This window comes from Argopecten irradians, chromosome 4, assembly GCF_041381155.1.
Source record: "Argopecten irradians isolate NY chromosome 4, Ai_NY, whole genome shotgun sequence".
NCBI lineage: Eukaryota > Metazoa > Mollusca > Bivalvia > Pectinida > Pectinidae > Argopecten > Argopecten irradians.
Window position 1 is genome coordinate 44098435 of NC_091137.1, and position 11349 is coordinate 44109783.

The following is an 11349-nucleotide window of genomic DNA, read 5'->3' on the forward strand; positions in this document are numbered from 1 at the left end:
TATGATTAAATCTTAACGGCGCATTTAAAGCTGTTTCACTGTTGACTAGGAATTATAATGAAGAAAATAATTTGAAATTTCATAGTTTTCAACAATTCTCAACAATGATATCTGACATTGTCCTACCTGGAATCTTATTGGCAGTTCCTTGCAGCTCAAATGAAAATGTAGCGTCTGCAGCAGTGATCTGCGATTAAAACGTTCAGCTTAAGAGTTAAAAGTTTAATGATTTGATCATTTTTAAGAACTTTCCTCTGATTCGATTCTTAGCAAATATGTTATAACGTATATATTTTGTAATTGTAACATCATATACTAGGAACGACAACTGGTTTTTCGTCAGTTTAGATTTTTAGTAGATCCTGTTTCCTTGGTCAAGGTTTCTGTTTATTTGAGACCACTTTATGATATTCAATGTACCCTTAATCAAACATATAACCTTATTGTTACCTTTTGTAAGTAAGAGACTGAGATAAGCCAAAATCTTTATGTATGTCTTAGCATATACTGTATGCGTAGATATTTTCGCGAGAGCTTAATGTCGAGATTTGCACGCATAAAAGTTTGGCGGTGTTATTATTTTCGCAATAGTTACAAATTTAGACATTTAACAACAAAGTTCATATACGTACATAATGTTACGCGCGGGGAAATTTTCAACGATCACGCGAAGAAAGCCTTCGCGTAATTAGCGTAAATTTTCCGCTCGCGAAAATGTCCACAAATACAGTATAATGTTATGTTTATCTACAACCATCAATGATTTTATAAAATAGAGTACAGAACATACCCCTTATTTATATGCATGATACACTTTTCCTTTAAATTTAATCAAACTTCTCTGAGATGTATTTTTTATATTGTTTACCTAATCTTAAGCTTAAGATATCTGTTTTAATGAGATATATAAGCAACAATGTTATGTTATGTTATGAAGGAGAAAATTTCATAAAGAGGTTTCTCATTAAGTTATAATTTAAAATTAATTACAATACTACACAATAAAAAGCCTTTGATTAGCAGAGGAATAAGTAGACTATTCCATGCAATAAATTCGTATAAATTGATCCATCCTCGATATTTCAGAAGTTATTTTTACTGTCGTTATATCCACCCTTGGAATCATAGTAAAACTGATGTAAGTTCAGGAGAAAAAAATAAACATGTCAATTAGAGTCCTACAGAGATTCTCCTTTGATGTATCTCAAAAGCATTCCTTACTTACAATTTGAAATAATACAGTTTAAACAAAAATGAGGATGGCTGCCACGATAAGTAATTTCTTACCTGCAAGTCCTTCATCAACTGAAATCAGTATAATACATGAATAAGCCAAAAAGATTTGATTTAAAAGAAAATCAATGCATCGTGTTTAAGACGTTTCAGGTGATTGTAAATGTTGTAATATAATCAATTTAAATACCAGATAAAAATTCCATGATGAATCATATAAGAAGATTTAATTGATTTGAAACGAACCACTTTGTACAGGTATGATTTAAGGATAACTATATATAGGTGTTACTACTGTTTAGTCATACAAAACAAATAAAAATGTATTCCAGCAATAGAGAAAAATAGTTTAATAGTTTAATGTTTTAATTTGTACATGTAAAACATTAAATAGACTAAAAAGTAATTCATATCAGCATCATTATTAAAATAATGGAAAACTAAACATAAAGGAACTCTTTCAATTATGAACAAATGATAAATATTATATTACTTTCACATAACGTTTAGTCCTATAAAAAGTATTCCAGCAATCTAGGATTTTTTTTCTCAAATCTATTAAACCAGACACTAGGAACACAAGGTCACAGGAAACAATATATTCTATCTTTATTGTGTTCACTGTACATAAGCATTTTATAAGTAAGGTTATCTACCTTCTTGATATCGACATACAGAAATATAATTAAAAATCATTTATACAATTTGTATGTATCATCATCAATTATATGTGATAGAAATAAAAATTAACTTGTTATAGCATACCTTCAGGCATGAAGACGGAATTTTCTGTAACAGAAGGAGGGGAGAAAAATATGTATTAATGAGACAAGGTGATACATTCTATAGAAAATTTGAGTTGATCGTTTGTATAGTGATTAAGCTATTCACCTGGACGGCCTGGGTTCGATCCTGACAAGGTCAAGAAAGAAAATGCCAGAAATGTTATAACTTTTAAACTCCCCGATACTCGGAGAAAATCATAAAAATTGTACGGACTACCATGTACAACATGCTTTTTTATTTTCAAATATTCGAATCCAGAAATATTATGATGTCATGACTATGAATTTCTTACCTTTGAATCTTTCGTCCACTGAAAAAGATACAATAGAATAGTTAAAGAAATTAAAACAAACTATACGTTTCAGGATAAAGAAGAAACTTGAATCAATAAAACTATTAGTTTAAGTTGGAACGGTACACGCTATATACAGATAACAAGAGATAAGTTATTCTTGTTGAGCGAATGGTCTCTCTAAACTGGTTTATATATCATTTCTTAGGTTTCGTTCTGAAATATTGGTTTTTATTTCGATTCCGGATAGATTACCGCGTATTTACACACTCACTAGAGACATCTGGTAACTTTGGTATCAATATTTCTCTCATACCTACAGGTGTAATACTGGCTGGTCTCGGCAATACATCCATGTTGCCTGAGGCTGTATTGCATCGCTACCCATGCAATAAAGCCTCGTGACGGCACAGCGTCAAAAACAACTATTTTCGCGGTATAATTCTTTTTTACACTTTTTCTCAGAAACTAGACTGGGTTAACTTTAAAAGATACAAACAACAGGATTTGCGTTGAAAATATCACCCAATTTTCATATATGGATAATTGACTTGCAGTCGCGTTTTTTTCGAATTTATATCAAAATGGCGGATCACAGAAGTAACATTGCAATAAAACGTCGAGGTATGAGAGAAAAATACTATTTCATACGTGGACATGAAGGATAGGGATATTCTACCCGAGGGTCACAAAATGTTATGATATTGTATAGCTTAATATAAAATGTCAGAGAGCAACCCATATGTTTTAAGTTATTTTCGTAGGGCGATATAATTTCACGATCGATGAGAATACACGAAAAAAAATTCAACTTTACGAACAGAGCAATCTACCTTTAATCTGAAAAATAAAACTTTGCGTGAAATGTCGTGAGACATGCAATTGCAAAATTAAACCACCTAAAAATATGTTGGTTTATATAACATATGAGCGTAGGTAGAAATATATTCAGCTACCCAATTTACACAGCTGTGGCTTTCGAATTCTCGTTTCTGTGTAGAAATTGGTTTCTTCGTAACAACCATCTAAACGAATAGTTAGGTACATATATGTAGTATAATGATGTTTTCGGCCTATATCTACATTCTACAAAGAATAATTAGTTCCGTAATTCAAGAATAGCCAAAGCTTTGTCATAATGACATTGGCAAAATTCTCACTAAAAATATTTATTAAGATTTTACATCAAAATCATAGATGACCGTGGGTTATTTTCACTAACTTAACCGTTTAAGGAATGTGCGATGGCAATGCTTATTAATAAAATAAATATATATGTACATTGAGAATATAAAAAATGTTGTTCATGCATTCTAGATACAAAATATTTCATATATATGTAAGAATACAATGTCCTAGCATACCTTCACACATGAATCCGGAATTGTCTGCAGAGAAATATAAAAAAATAGTGTTATATTCTGGGAAGTTTGAACGTAATTACCAATTTATTGAAATATTTTTATTGTTTGATTTTATAAAGCAATTAAAAAAATCTGTGACTTAATTTCGGTAACGAAATGTTTGACTTATGTAACGTGGACTTTTTGATGTAATTAACCAAATAGAATCTTAACATTATCAATTATGGACCTTTGTTTCGTCCATTTAGTGTTACAACGCCTTGGTAGAATCAAATAATGACCAAAGGCGTAGTACGAGGTCATTATTTTAGATTCTACAAAGACATGTTATGTTATGAAGGAGAAAATTTCATAAGGAGGTTTCTCATTAAGTTATACTTTAAAATTAATTACAATACTACACAATAAAAAGCCTTGATTAGCAGAGGAATAAGTAGACTATTCCATGCAATAAATTCGTATGAATTGATCCACCCTCGATATTTCAGAAGTTACTTTTACTGTCGTTATATCCACCCTTGGAATCATAGTAAAACTGATGTAAGTTCAGGAGAAAAAAAATAAACATGTCAATTAGAGTCCTACAGAGATTCCCCTTTGATGTATATCAAAAGCATTCCTTACTTACAATTTGAAATAATACAGTTTAAACAAAAATGATGATGGCTGCCACGATAAGTAATTTCTTACCTGCAAGTCCTTCATCAACTGAAATCAGTATAATACATGAATAAGCCAAAAATATTTGATTTAAAAGAAAATCAATGCATCGTGTTTAAGACGTTTCAGGTGATTGTAAATGTTGTAATATAATCAATTTAAATACCAGATAAAAATTCCATGATGAATCATATAAGAAGATTTAATTGATTTGAAACGAACCACTTTGTACAGGTATGATTTAAGGATAACTATATATAGGTGTTACTACTGTTTAGTCATACAAAACAAATAAAAATGTATTCCAGCAATAGAGAAAAATAGTTTAATAGTTTAATGTTTTAATTTGTACATGTAAAACATTAAATCGACTAAAAAGTAATTCATATCAGCATCATTATTAAAATAATGGAAAACTAAACATAAAGGAACTCTTTCAATTATGAACAAAGGATAGTCCTATAAAAAAGTATTCCAGCAATCTAGGATTTTTTTCTCAAATCTATTAAACCAGACACTAGGAACACAAGGTCACAGAAAACAATATATTCTATTTTTATTGTGTTCACTGTACATAAGCATTTTATAAGTAAGGTTATCTACCTTCTTGATATCGACATACAGAAATATAATTAAAAATCATTTATACAATTTGTATGTATCATCATCAATTATATGTGATAGAAATAAAAATTAACTTGTTATAGCATACCTTCAGGCATGAAGACGGAATTTTCTGTAACAGAAGGAGGGGAGAAAAATATGTATTAATGAGACAAGGTGATACATTCTATAGAAAATTTGAGTTGATCGTTTGTATAGTGATTAAGCTATTCACCTGGACGGCCTGGGTTCGATCCTGACAAGGTCAAGAAAGAAAATGCCAGAAATGTTATAACTTTTAAACTCCCCGATACTCAGAGAAAATCTTAAAATTTGTAGACTACCATGCACAATATGCTTTTTTTTAACTTTCAAATGTTCGAATCCAGAAATATTATGATGTCATGACTATGAATTTCTTACCATTGAATCTTTCGTCCACTGAAATAGATACAATAGAATAGTTAAAGAAATTAAAACAAACTATACGTTTCAGAATAAAGAAGAAACTTGAATCGATAACACTATTAGTTTTAGTAGGAATGATGCACGCTATACACAGATAACAAGAGATAAGTTACTCTTGTTGAGCAAATGGTCTCTCTAAACTGGTTTATATATCATTTCTTAGGTTTCGTTCTGAAATATTGGTTTTTATTTCGATTCCGGATAGATTACCGCGTATTTACACACTCACTAGAGACATCTGGTAACTTTGGTTTCAATATTTCTCTCATACCTACAGGTGTAATACTGGCTGGTCTCGGCAATACATCCATGTTGCCTGAGGCTGTATTGCATCGCTACCCATGCAATAAAGCCTCGTGACGGCACAGCGTCAAAAACAACTATTTTCGCGGTATAATTCTTTTTTACACTTTTTCTCAGAAACTAGACTGGGTTAACTTTAAAAGATACAAACAACAGGATTTGCGTTGAAAATATCACCCAATTTTCATATATGGATAATTGACTTGCAGTCGCGTTTTTTTCGAATTTATATCAAAATGGCGGATCACAGAAGTAACATTGCAATAAAACGTCGAGGTATGAGAGAAAAATACTATTTCATACGTGGACATGAAGGATAGGGATATTCTACCCGAGGGTCACAAAATGTTATGATATTGTATAGCTTGATATAAAATGTCAGAGAGCAACCCATATGTTTTAAGTTATTTTCGTAGGGCGATATAATTTCACGATCGATGAGAATACACGAAAAAAAATTCAACTTTACGAACAGAGCAATCTACCTTTAATCTGAAAAATAAAACTTTGCGTGAAATGTCGTGAGACATGCAATTGCAAAATTAAACCACCTAAAAATATGTTGGTTTATATAACATATGAGCGTAGGTAGAAATATATTCAGCTACCCAATTTACACAGCTGTGGCTTTCGAATTCTCGTTTCTGTGTAGAAATTGGTTTCTTCGTAACAACCATCTAAACGAATAGTTAGGTACATATATGTAGTATAATGATGTTTTCGGCCTATATCTACATTCTACAAAGAATAATTAGTTCCGTAATTCAAGAATAGCCAAAGCTTTGTCATAATGACATTGGCAAAATTCTCCCTAAAAATATTTATTAAGATTTTACATCAAAATCATAGATGACCGTGGGTTATTTTCACTAACTTAACCGTTTAAGGAAGGGGCGATGGCAATGCTTATTAATAAAATAAATATATATGTACATTGAGAATATAAAAAATGTTGTCCATGCATTCTAGATACAAAATATTTCATATATATGTAAGAATACAATGTCATAGCATACCTTCACACATGAATCCGGAATTGTCTGCAGAGAAACATAAAAAATAGTGTTATATTCTGGGAAGTTTGAACGTAATTACCAATTTATTGAAATATTTTTTATTGTTTGATTTTATAAAGCAATTAAAACAATCTGTGACTTAATTTCGGTAACGAAATGTTTGTCTTATGTAACGTGGACTTTTTGATGTAATTAACCAAATAGAATTATCAATTATGGACCTTTGTTTCGTCCATTTAGTGTTACAACGCCTTGGTAGAATCAAATAATGACCAAATGCGTAGTACGAGGTCATTATTTTAGATTCTACCAAGACATTATTACACCATATGGACCGCATGAAACGTCTTTAATCTCTATATTAGATATGTACGTAGTTCCTTTGTAAAATGTCAAAAGAGTTATCCGAAAGAAAAACGGCTACAGGACGTCACCCTGAAAAACTGAACATTTGGGTAATGACATTGCAGAAGGTATACGGACTCGATGTTTCTAAAAACTGGAAAACACCAAGTCGACATGCTGTGTATCCAACGTGACCATGTGTTAACCAATGAGAAAAAAGGAATATCAGAGCATATCTTATATTGTTTAATAACTTGTGTTTCTGTATCTGAACTCCACTCATGGTACTCCGTGGTTCTATATAAATAGTCAGCCTCTGATTGGCAAGTCTTTCATGTTAATACTATTTCCCGCTCAACAATTATAAACCACAAATGTCGGATGAATATTTTGACTTGAATTTGACTTGAATTAACTTGTATTTATGAATGTGACAAATAGAACGGCCGATTACAACTCCGTTAACACACTTTATATTACATATCAATCACACATCTATACAGCATAATACACCCTCGGAAGTCAGTGTCTAAACTCCACTACGCTCCGTTTATTCTAGACCGGATCCTCGATACTCTAGGGGTTACTATCACTGACGTTATATCCACCCCTGGACTATCTCATAGTAAATCTGCAAAGGCTTCCTTTAAAGGCTACAGAAAAGAACCGAATTCAGCTGAAATTAACATGTGCCTTATTTTGCCTTCAGTTTTACTATGACATAATTCAAAGGTGGATATAACGTCAGTTATAGTAACCCCTGGAGTGTCGAGGATGATCAGACTGTAACCTAGTGTAGGCTGATAACATGGGTGACCGATAATGAATATCATACAAACATAACGTTACACTTACAATTGTTCTCCCTGAAGCCAGTATGACCACCGCATATATGACGACATATGTAGAGAGTTTCATGGTGTAAGTCGGAAACAAATTTATCTTTGACGGTAGTCGTTTATATATATATATATTTAAATGTAAATTAAGTCTGCGTATCAGTGTCTTGTCTGTCAGCTATATGCATGTTTCAATTTAAAAAAGATAAATAAATATGTTATTGATTTTATGTAAATCAAATGGATTCGATATCAGGTTACGCCTATTCAAGTCCTTTCCATACTGGTCATTAACATATACACTTCTGCATGCATTATATTATATTTATACTAAGATGATTTTTACAATATTATTGTAAACGGTGTTTACAACAATCTACAACAATGTATCTGCAACAGTTTATATACAATACGTAATAATGACCAACAAATACCACTTGCGTGCTGTTGGAAGTCGTATCAAAAGATGGCGCGCTGGACTTAACACGTGACCCTCGTCTGCAGGATCTGCTGACGTCATGTGTTTTGCGGTTCACAACACTATTAGTTAAAAAAGGGAGACAACTCCAACATAATTTTAGTAAGTTATATTGATATTGAATAAATATTAAAGATTAATATGCATATAGATATGAATAAATCATGTTCAATGGTATTATTGTTGACGTCTTTTCTACATCGGTTACCAAGAACTCAACAGATGTTGTGCATGTTGACAATCATTACGTAATCTACCATAGAATATTTCGTGACAATATGGAATATTTACATTTATGTAACAATTTACTATTTTAAGACATAAATTTTGATAAAATGGTGTTTGAATATACAGTGAAACATCACATTACGACATCAAAATAACGACCACCATGCCACTTGTTTTCAGTCCGATTTCTTTCTCTACATCATCATTGTATTGGCTGATTCAGTTTTAAGACCACCCTGCTATTTCGGGTACTAGTTTTCAGTCCCATAAAGCTGGAAAATTAAGTGTTTGAATATAAACTACTTGCAGTACCACTTGACTTTTTAAAGACACAAAGATTGAAAATAAAGTTATAAAGTACTCTCACTAATTAATGACTAAAAGTATTTCATCATCCCATAAGGACAAAATAGCTTTGTGCACGTTATTTTTGCCAATCGGATATGTACTTACAAACAGTGACACTATTTGTTCGCACCGTTATGATAATATTAGTTTTTTTGATCCAATGAAAATTCTCGTTACAAGCAAATATGGATCGAAATAAAAAAAAAAAAAAAAGGCCCATGGGCCTTAACGGTCACCTGAGTTAGAATATATAATGAAACAAATAATGAAACAAATTAAAGACATATAAACACTATATGCTGGGCCTTGAAGTTGGTCAGTGGTTTATAAATTTGACCTTTTTAGACTATGAAGAGTATTTGCTTCCATCCTGCCCCTCTGGTCCCCCAGAGGGTCATCGAGGACGGATATGGATGTTAAAATGCTATATCTTAGGCTAATAATTCTAATCAAGTTTGACTAATTCCCTACGAAAATTAGGCAAATAATGTTCACAAATATGTTTTTCCTATATAAACTAAAAGTAAACTTGACCCCTCCCCAGGGGGTAACGTGAGACCCCAAGGTCATATAATTCACAGTTTTTATAAAACACCTGAAGACCTTTCCATCTATAATTATTTGATTCTACTATATCCAGAATTTTAGAAGATTTTTGAAGTTTTAGCCTATTTGACCCTTTTTTAGCCCCGCCCCTCTGCCCCCAGGGGGTCGGCCAGGACCAATGTGGATATGATATTAAAATGCTATCTCAAGCTAATAATTCTAACCAAGTTTGACTCATTTCCTATGAAAATTGAGCAAAAAATGCTCATAAATATGTTTTCCCTATATAAACTATAGTAAACTTGACCCCCTCCCCAAGGGGAAACAGGAGATCCCAGGGTCATATAATTTACAATTTTTATAAACAAACTTTAAGACCTTTTCATCTATAAAGTGTATTTGATTATACCATTTCCAGAAGAATATTTTTGAAGTTTTAGCCTATTTGACCTTTTTTGGCCCCGCCCCTCTGCCCCCAGGGGGTCAGCCTGGACCAATGTGGATATGATATTAAAATGCTATCTCAGGCTAATAATTCTAACCAAGTTTGACTCGTTTCCAATGAAAATTGAGCAAAAAATGCTCATAAATGTGTTTCCCTATATAAACTATAGTAAACTTGACCCCCTCTCCAGGGGGAAACGTGAGACCCCAGGGTCATATAATTCACAATTTTTGTAAAGGACCTTTTCCTACCATTTCCAGAATTTCAGAAGAAGATTTTTGAAGTTTTAGCCTATTTGACCCTTTTTTAGCCCTGCCCCTCTGCCCCCAGGGGGTCGGCCAGAACCAATGTGGATATGATATTAAAATGCTATCTCAGGCTAATAATTCTAACCAAGTTTGACTCGTTTCCAATGAAAATTGAGCAAAAAATGCTCATAAATGTGTTTTCCCTATATAAACTATAGTAAACTTGACCCCCTCCCCAGGGGGAAACGTGAGACCCCAGGGTCATATAATTCACAATTTTTGTAAAGGACCTTAAGACCTTTCTATTTATGAAAAGTATTTGATTCTACCATTTCCAGAATTTCAGAAGAAGATTTTTGAAGTTTTAGCCTATTTGACCCCTTTTGACCCCGCCCCTAAGGCCCCTGGGGGTCAGTCATCGAAAATTTGTTAATAGGATTAAATGGCCATCTCATACTGATAATTCCGACAACATTTGACTCATTTCCTATTACAAATGACCAAATAATGCGCAAAAATGTGTTTTCTCAATATAAAGTATAGTAAACTTAACCCCCTCCCCAGGGGGAAACTAGAGACCCCAGGGTCATATAATTCACAATTTTTGTAAAGGACCTTAAGACCTTTCTATCTATGAAGAGTATTTGATTCTACCACATCTGTGAGTAGAGAAGAAGATTTTTGAAATTTTACTCAATTTTACCCCTTTTGGCCCCTCCCACAGCCCCCTGGGGGGTGGGGACCATATAATTCACAATTTTGATTGGCCTTATGCCTTAGAAGGTTTGTGCAAAATTTCATTGAAATTGCTTCAGCAGTTTTGGAGAAGAAGTCGAAAATGTAAATTGTTTACGGACATACGACGGACGACGCACGACGCACGACGACGGACAAAAGGCGATTAGAATAGGTCACTTGAGACTTCGTCTCAGGTGAAATAAAAAAAAACTTCTGAGCGACTGGTGACGAGAATACATAGATGTTTGTGTTATATCTCAATTCCATCAAAGAGGTTAATCCGTATAATTCAATAGTCTTTTCCCTACATATATATCAATAGTGTCTTCAAAATACAAAATTCATCAAAGGACTCTCTCTGAATCAATTACGCCGTTGTAGCAGCCATTTACAAGCGACATTACAAATG

At 32.7% G+C, this 11349-nt stretch overlaps 1 long non-coding RNA gene across 1 annotated transcript; it reads right to left on the bottom strand.

Moving 5' to 3' along the window:
* Nucleotides 1-126: 126 nt before the first annotated feature.
* LOC138322526 (uncharacterized) lies at nt 127-3704 on the bottom strand. The gene is made up of 5 exons (XR_011208415.1): nt 3676-3704; nt 2312-2329; nt 1999-2022; nt 1288-1305; nt 127-187 (listed from the first exon to the last, which is right to left on the bottom strand). It is a non-coding gene; the product is annotated as an uncharacterized lncRNA (long non-coding RNA).
* Nucleotides 3705-11349: the final 7645 nt, after the last annotated feature.